Source organism: Mobula birostris, chromosome 15 (assembly GCF_030028105.1).
Source record: "Mobula birostris isolate sMobBir1 chromosome 15, sMobBir1.hap1, whole genome shotgun sequence".
NCBI classification, from domain to species: Eukaryota; Metazoa; Chordata; class Chondrichthyes; order Myliobatiformes; family Myliobatidae; genus Mobula; species Mobula birostris.
Genome location: NC_092384.1, coordinates 30,593,753 through 30,601,781, shown reverse-complemented (window position 1 = coordinate 30,601,781; position 8,029 = coordinate 30,593,753).

Below are 8,029 nucleotides of genomic sequence, written 5' to 3'. Positions count from 1 at the left end.
TGTTGAATTTGTTTACTATCAAATATTGTTTGTTTGCAATATTTTTCTCATGGGTGCTAAAGACATTTCCTAAACTACTGTTGAACTGATTGAAGAGAAGCTGAGATAGGTACATGGATGAGAGAGGTACGAAGGGCTATGATCTGGGTGCAGGTGGATGGATGAGGCAGAAAATCAGGCCAGCATGGACTAGATGCACCAGAGGGCCTGATTTTGTGCTGTCGTGCTCCCTGGTCCTATTCCCATCTTGATAGCACCCTAAATCATGTAGTAATGTTTGTTACTAGAGTTGGTTTTCTCAAAGTATTGCTGCATATTTAACAAGTAAAGCAGTGACTGCTGCATTGAGGCTGCTCAGCCATGATCTACACTAATCCACTTTGTAAATTAATTCACACATTAATAAAAACAATTTGCAGAGCTATCAGTTAGGTAACACAGTGAGTAATTGATTCTGATTGAAGTTAGTGTAAATGTTTTGAATTCCTATTAGCACTAAAGGACTATAAAACAGATTGATGCAACAGATTGAACAGATCTTTCTGATGAAAGTCCATTGACGTGAAATAATAACGCTTTCTCCCTCCACAATGGCTGCCTAAGAATTTCCAGCATTTTCTGTTCCATCTTGGGCTGGCCAGTATCTGCAGTTTTTAAAAGTTTTGTTCAAATTGGTCAATATGAACTAAAAATGTGATCTTGATTCAAATGCAATGATAAACACATCACTTGGTTACTCTCATGCATTCTGTCAAGTTATTTTCAGCATTAATCAACAATAGAGAGTACCCCGGTGGCTGTGCCTCTTGACAATAGGTACTCCTGTTTGAGTACTGTTGGGGGGGGACAGCTTACCTGGGGTAAGCGACAGCGGCCGTGCCTCTGACACAGAGTCTGGCCCTGTAGCTCAGAAGGGTAGGGCAAGGAAGAGGAGGGCAATTGTGATAGGGGACTCGATAGTAAGGGGGTCAGATAGGCGATTCTGTGGACGCAGTCCAGAGACCCGGATGGTAGTTTGCCTCCCTGGTGCCAGGGTCTGGGATATTTCTGATCGTGTCCAAGATATCCTGAAGTTGGAGGGTGAGGAGCCAGAGGTCGTGGTACATATAGGTACCAATGACATAGGTAGGAAAAAGGATGAGGTCCTGAAAGGAGAATATAGGGAGCTAGGAAGGGAGTTGAGAAAAAGGACCACAAAGGTAGTAATCTCGGGATTACTGCCTGTGACACGCGGCAGTGAAAGTAGGAATGTGATGAGGTGGAGGATAAATGCGTGGCTGAGGGATTGGAGCAGGTGGCAGGGATTCAAGTTTTTGGATCATTGGGACCTCTTTTGGCACAGGCGTGACCTGTACAAAAAGGACGGGTTACACTTGAATCCTAGGGGGACCAATATCCTGGCAGGGAGATTCGTGGGGGCTACTGAGGTGACTTTAAACTAGAATGGTTGGGGGGTGGGAATCAAATTAAAGAGGCTAGGCGTGAGGAGGTTAGTTCACAACAGGGGGATGGGAACCAGTGCAGAGAGACAGAGGGGTGTAAAGTGAGGGTAGAAGCAAAAAGTACTAAGGAGAAAAGTAAAAGTGGCAGGCCGACAAATCCAGGGCAAGCATTAAAAAGGGCCACTTTTCAATATAATTGTATAAGGGCTAAGAGAGTTGTAAAAGAGCGCCTGAAGGCTTTGTGTGTCAATGCAAGGAGCATTCGTAATAAGGTGGATGAATTGAAAGTGCAGATTGTTATTAATGATTATGATATAGTTGGGATCACAGAGACATGGCTCCAGGGTGACCAGGGATGGGAGCTCAACGTTCAGGGATATTCAATATTCAGGAGGGATAGACATGAAGGAAGGGGAGGTGGGGTGGCGTTGCTGGTTAAAGAAGAGATTAACGCAATAGAAAGGAAGGACATAAGCCGGGAAGATGTGGAATCGATATGGGTAGAGCTGCGTAACACTAAGGGGCAGAAGACGCTGGTGGGAGTTGTGTACAGGCCACCTAACAGTAGTAGTGAGGTCGGAGATGGTATTAAACAGGAAATTAGAAATGTGTGCAATAAAGGAACAGCAGTTATAATGGGTGACTTCAATCTACATGTAGATTGGGTGAACCAAATTGGTAAAGGTGCTGAGGAAGAGGATTTCTTGGAATGTATGCGGGATGGTTTTTTGAACCAATGTGTCGAGGAACCAACTAGAGAGCAGGCTATTCTGGACTGGGTTTTGAGCAATGAGGAAGGGTTAATTAGCGATCTTGTCGTGAGAGGCCCCTTGGGTAAGAGTGACCATAATATGGTGGAATTCTTCATTAAGATGGAGAGTGACATAGTTAATTCAGAAACAAAGGTTCTGAACTTAAAGAGGGGTAACTTTGAAGGTGTGAGACGTGAATTAGCTAAGATAGACTGGCAAATGACACTTAAAGGATTGACGGTGGAAATGCAATGGCAAGCATTTAAAGGTTGCATGGATGAACTACAACAATTGTTCATCCCAGTTTGGCAAAAGAATAAATCAAGGAAGGTAGTGCACCCGTGGCTGACAAGAGAAATTAGGGATAGTATCAATTCCAAAGAAGAAGCATACAAATTAGCCAGAGAAAGTGGCTCACCTGAGGACTGGGAGAAATTCAGAGTTCAGCAGAGGAGGACAAAGGGCATAATTAGGAAGGGGAAAAAAGATTATGAGAGAAAACTGGCAGGGAACATAAAAACGGACTGTAAAAGCTTTTATAGATATGTAAAAAGGAAAAGACTGGTAAAGACAAATGTAGGTCCCCTGCAGACAGAAACAGGTGAATTGATTATGGGGAGCAAGGACATGGCAGACCAATTGAATAATTACTTTGGTTCTGTCTTCACTAAGGAGGATATAAATAATCCTCCAGAAATAGTAGGGGACAGAGGGTCCAGTGAGATGGAGGAACTGAGCGAAATACATGTTAGTAGGGAAGTGGTGTTAGGTAAATTGAAGGGATTGAAGGCAGATAAATCCCCAGGGCCAGATGGTCTGCATCCCAGAGTGCTTAAGGAAGTAGCCCAAGAAATAGTGGATGCATTAGTGATAATTTTTCAAAACTCGTTAGATTCTGGACTAGTTCCTGAGGATTGGAGGGTGGCTAGTGTAACCCCACTTTTTAAAAAAGGAGGGAGAGAGAAACCGGGGAATTATAGACCGGTTAGCCTAACGTCGGTGGTGGGGAAACTGCTGGAGTCAGTTATCAAGGATGTGATAACAGCACATTTGGAAAGCGGTGAAATCATCGGACAAAGTCAGCATGGATTTGTGAAAGGAAAATCATGTCTGATGAATCTCATAGAATTTTTTGAGGATGTAACTAGTAGAGTGGATAGGGGAGAACCAGTGGATGTGGTATATTTGGATTTTCAAAAGGCTTTTGACAAGGTCCCACACAGATTAGTGTGCAAACTTAAAGCACACGGTATTGGGGGTAAGGTATTGGTGTGGGTGGAGAATTGGTTAGCAGACAGGAAGCAAAGAGTGGGAATAAACGGGACCTTTTCAGAATGGCAGGCGGTGACTAGTGGGTTACCGCAAGGCTCAGTGCTGGGACCCCAGTTGTTTACAATATATATTAATGACTTGGATGAGGGAATTAAATGCAGCATCTCCAAGTTTGCGGATGACACGAAGCTGGGTGGCAGTGTTAGCCATGAGGAGGATGCTAAGAGGATGCAGGGTGACTTGGATAGGTTGGGTGAGTGGGCAAATTCATGGCAGATGCAATTTAATGTGGATAAATGTGAAGTTATCCACTTTGGTGACAAAAATAGGAAAACAGATTATTATCTGAATGGTGGCCGATTAGGAAAAGGGGAGGTACAACGAGACCTGAGTGTCATTATACACCAGTCATTGAACGTGGGCATGCAGGTACAGCAGGCGGTGAAAAAGGCGAATGGTATGCTGGCATTTATAGCGAGAGGATTCGAGTACAGGAGCAGGGAGGTACTACTGCAGTTGTACAAGGCCTTGGTGAGACCACACCTGGAGTATTGTGTGCAGTTTTGGTCCCCTAATCTGAGGAAAGACATCCTTGTCATAGAGGGAGTATAAAGAAGGTTCACCAAATTGATTCCTGGGATGGCAGGATTTTCATATGAAGAAAGACTGCATGAACTGGGCTTGTACTCGTTGGAATTTAGAAGATTGAGGGGGGATCTGATTGAAACGTATAAAATCCTAAAGGGATTGGACAGGCTAGATGCAGGAAGATTGTTCCCGATGTTGGGGAAGTCCAGAACGAGGGGCCACAGTTTGAGGATAGAGGGGAAGCCTTTTAGGACCGAGATTAGGAAAAACTTCTTCACACAGAGAGTGGTGAATCTGTGGAATTCTCTGCCACAGGAAACAGTTGAGGCCAGTTCATTGGCTATATTTAAGAGGGAGTTAGATATGGCCCTTGTGGCTACGGGGGTCAGGGGGTATGGAGGGAAGGCTGGGGCGGGGTTCTGAGTTGGATGATCAGCCATGATCATAATAAATGGCGGTGCAGGCTCGAAGGGCTGAATGGCCTACTCCTGCACCTATTTTCTATGTTTCTATGTTTCTATATAGTGGTGGTGGACCACAGCAAGCATATTTGGAGGTAAATTTGGAATTTATTGATAATATGTAATGAGAAAAAAAATAACATCTAGGAGGAAAGAGATTTAAAGGGAACGAGTAACGTGCATTTTAATTTATTGTGTAGTATAGAAAAGAAAAGTTTAATTTGTAATAATTCTTTATTGCATAAAGGAGTTTTATCTCCAGCATGATGATAATTGGAAACGATAAAATAAGCTTCAGAACTTGAAGAGTTAAAATGACTTTCTATGTTCAGCACATGCTCAGTTCTGTTTTGACGCAATATTGATTGAAGATTAGTAATACACTCCGAAACAACCTGGTTATCTAACAGCAGAAGTAATCCATTGTATCAGGAACTTCTTTGTCAAATTGGAATACATTTGACTGTATTTGAACATGCAAATAAACGTTGCTAAAGTCTCAATTACAAACAAGAGAGAATCTGCAGATACTGGAAATCCAAGCAACACACACAAAATGCTGGAGGAACTCAGCAGGGCAGGCAGCATCTATGGAAAAGAGTACAGTCAACATTTCAGGCCAAGACCCTTCATCGGGACTGAGAAGGAAGAGGGAAGATGCCAGAATAAAAAGGTGGAGGGAGTGGAAGGAGGCTTGCTGGAAGGCTTTATGTATTTGCATAAACTAACATGATAACTAAATACTTGTGGTATTACTTCCAAATTATTCTCAAAACCTTATCCATGTTTATGTCTGAGGAAATAAATACCTTAATTTTCACCCAAAAATAAATAGATTAAACAACAAATATAACAGCACATTTTTTTTCTATAAATAAGTACTTTTAGTTTATCTTAACTAAGATGTCAAAGATGTCACTGGGGGAGGGGAGAGACATACTTTGGAGTTCTTGGTAGTTGAATTATAAGGAAGTTGAGGGAAATAATCCAGAGATTAGTGGGGGTCTGGAACTCACTGAAGGAAAAGATGGCAACACATTTAGAAAGATGAGCACTAGAAATACCATAATCGACAAAGATTTGTAGCTCAGCAATGTGCAAACAATATGCCAAACGAGCATCTTCCATTCTACCGAAATCTGGATAGTCCCTGTCTAAACTGATATCATACGCCTATCCAAAATTTTTAAATTAGAACTTTTGTTCAGAATTCCCCTAACTGATCCTTCATTTCAAGTTAAGTCCTCTTCTCTTTACATATTACGTATTCTTCTTAGCAACACATAAATACAAATAAGTAAATGTGATCAGTCATAACACAATATTGAATAACAATGGCAGCACTTCCCTTTGGCAATGAAAGTTGTACCTATGCCAATCGATTCACAAAATCTGACTAATTTTCTGGAAAATGGATATTTTATATATTGTACCACTGGGACATTATAGTTCTTGATGTTTTTATTTCTCATCCCTGTTATATTCTTGATATGCCCCTTGTAACCTTTGGGACAAGTACAATTGAAATCAGAAGTTTACATACACCTTAGCCAAATACATTTAAACTCAGTTTTTCACAATTCCTGACATTTAATACTAGAAAACATACTCTGTCTTAGGTCAGTTAGGATCACTACTTTATTTTAAGCATGTGAAATGTCAGAATAATAGTAGACAGAATGATTTATTTCAGCTTTTATTTCTTACATCACTTTCCCAGTGGGTCAGAAGTTTACATACACTTTGTTAGTATTTGGTAGCATAGCCTTTAAATTGTTTAACTTGTGTCAAACATTTTGGGTAGCCTTCCACAAGCTTCTCACAGTAAGTTACTGGAATTTTGTTCCATTCCTCCAGACAGAACTGGTGTAACTGAGTCAGGTTTGTAGGCCTCCTTGCTCACACATGCTTTTTCAGTTCTGCCCACAAATTTTCTCTCAGATTGAGGTCAGGGCTTTGTGATGGCCACTCCAATACCTTGACTTTGTTGTCCTTAAGCAATTTTGCCACAACTTTGCAGGTATGCTCGGGATCGTTGTCCATTTGGAAGACCCATTTGCGACTCAGCTTTAACTTCCTGGCTGATGTCTTGAGATGTTGCTTCAATATATCAACATAATTTTCCTTCCTCATGATGCCATCTATTTTGTGAAGTGCACCAGTCCTTCTTGCAGCAAAGCACCCCCACAACATGATACTACCACCCCAATGCTTCACGGTTGGGATGGTGTTCTTCAGCTTGCAAGCCTCACCCTTTTTCCTCCGAACATGACGATGGTCATTATGGCCAAACAGTTCAATTTTTCATCAGACCAGAGGACATTTCTCCAAAAAGTAAGATCTTTGTCCCCATGTGCACTTGTAAACTGTAGTCTGGCTTTTTTATGGCGGTTTTGGAGCTGTGGCTTCTTCCTTGCTGAGCAGCCTTTCAGGTTATGTCGACATAGGACTCGTTTTACTGTGAATATAGATACCTATCTACCTGTTTCCTCCAGCATCTTCACAAGGTCCTTTGCTGTTGTTCTGGGATTGATTTGGACTTTTCCCGCCAAAGTACGTTCATCTCTAGGAGACAGAATGCGTCTCCTTCCTGAGCGGTATGAAGGCTGCGTGGTCCCATGGTGTTCATACTTGCGTACGATTGTTTGTACAGATGAACGTGGTTCCTTCAGGCGTTTGGAAATTTCTCCCAAGGATGAACCAGACTTGACACCATATTTTTGACCTCAATCCGATAGAAAATTTGTGGGCAGAACTGAAAAAGCGTGTGCGAACAAGGAGGCCTACAAACCTGACTCAGTTATACCAGTTCTGTCTGGAGGAATGGAACAAAATTCCAGCAAATAACTGTGAGAAGCTTGTGGAAGGCTACCCAAACCATTTGACCCAAGTTAAATAATTTAAAGACAATGCTACCAAATACTAACAAAGTGTATGTAAACTTCTGACCCACTGGGAAAGTGATGAAAGAAATAAAAGCTGAAATAAATCATTCTCTCTACTATTATTCTGACATTTCACATTCTTAAAATAAAGTAGTGATCCTAACTGACCTAAGACAGGGAATGTTTTCTAGGATTAAATGTCAGGAATTGTGAAAAACTGAGTTTAAATGTATTTGGCTAAGGTGTATGTAAACTTCTGACTTCAACTGTATGTGCCCTGGCTCTGTCCATGAAATTCACTGGAAATGCATTATAATTGTCCAATGATAAATTGTCTTTTTTGGTTTTTCTCAGTTTGACTAATCTCATTGGATACACAACACTCTAAGGTTCTGCAGTATCCTTATAAGATTAAATAAAAATCACTTTTTGCAAAGAAAATGTAACAAAGAAAGGTGTGTAACCAATAGTCTATCTGCCTACAAACCTCCACTGAAATTTAAAACATATATTCAGCAAAATGTATATTAATTTTCAAAGGTAATAGAAATCAAGTTTAAAATCTAATGGTTTGAGCTTCTATAAAAAAAGCTACAGCTGCCGCAACAGATGCATTCATTTTCAGTGAA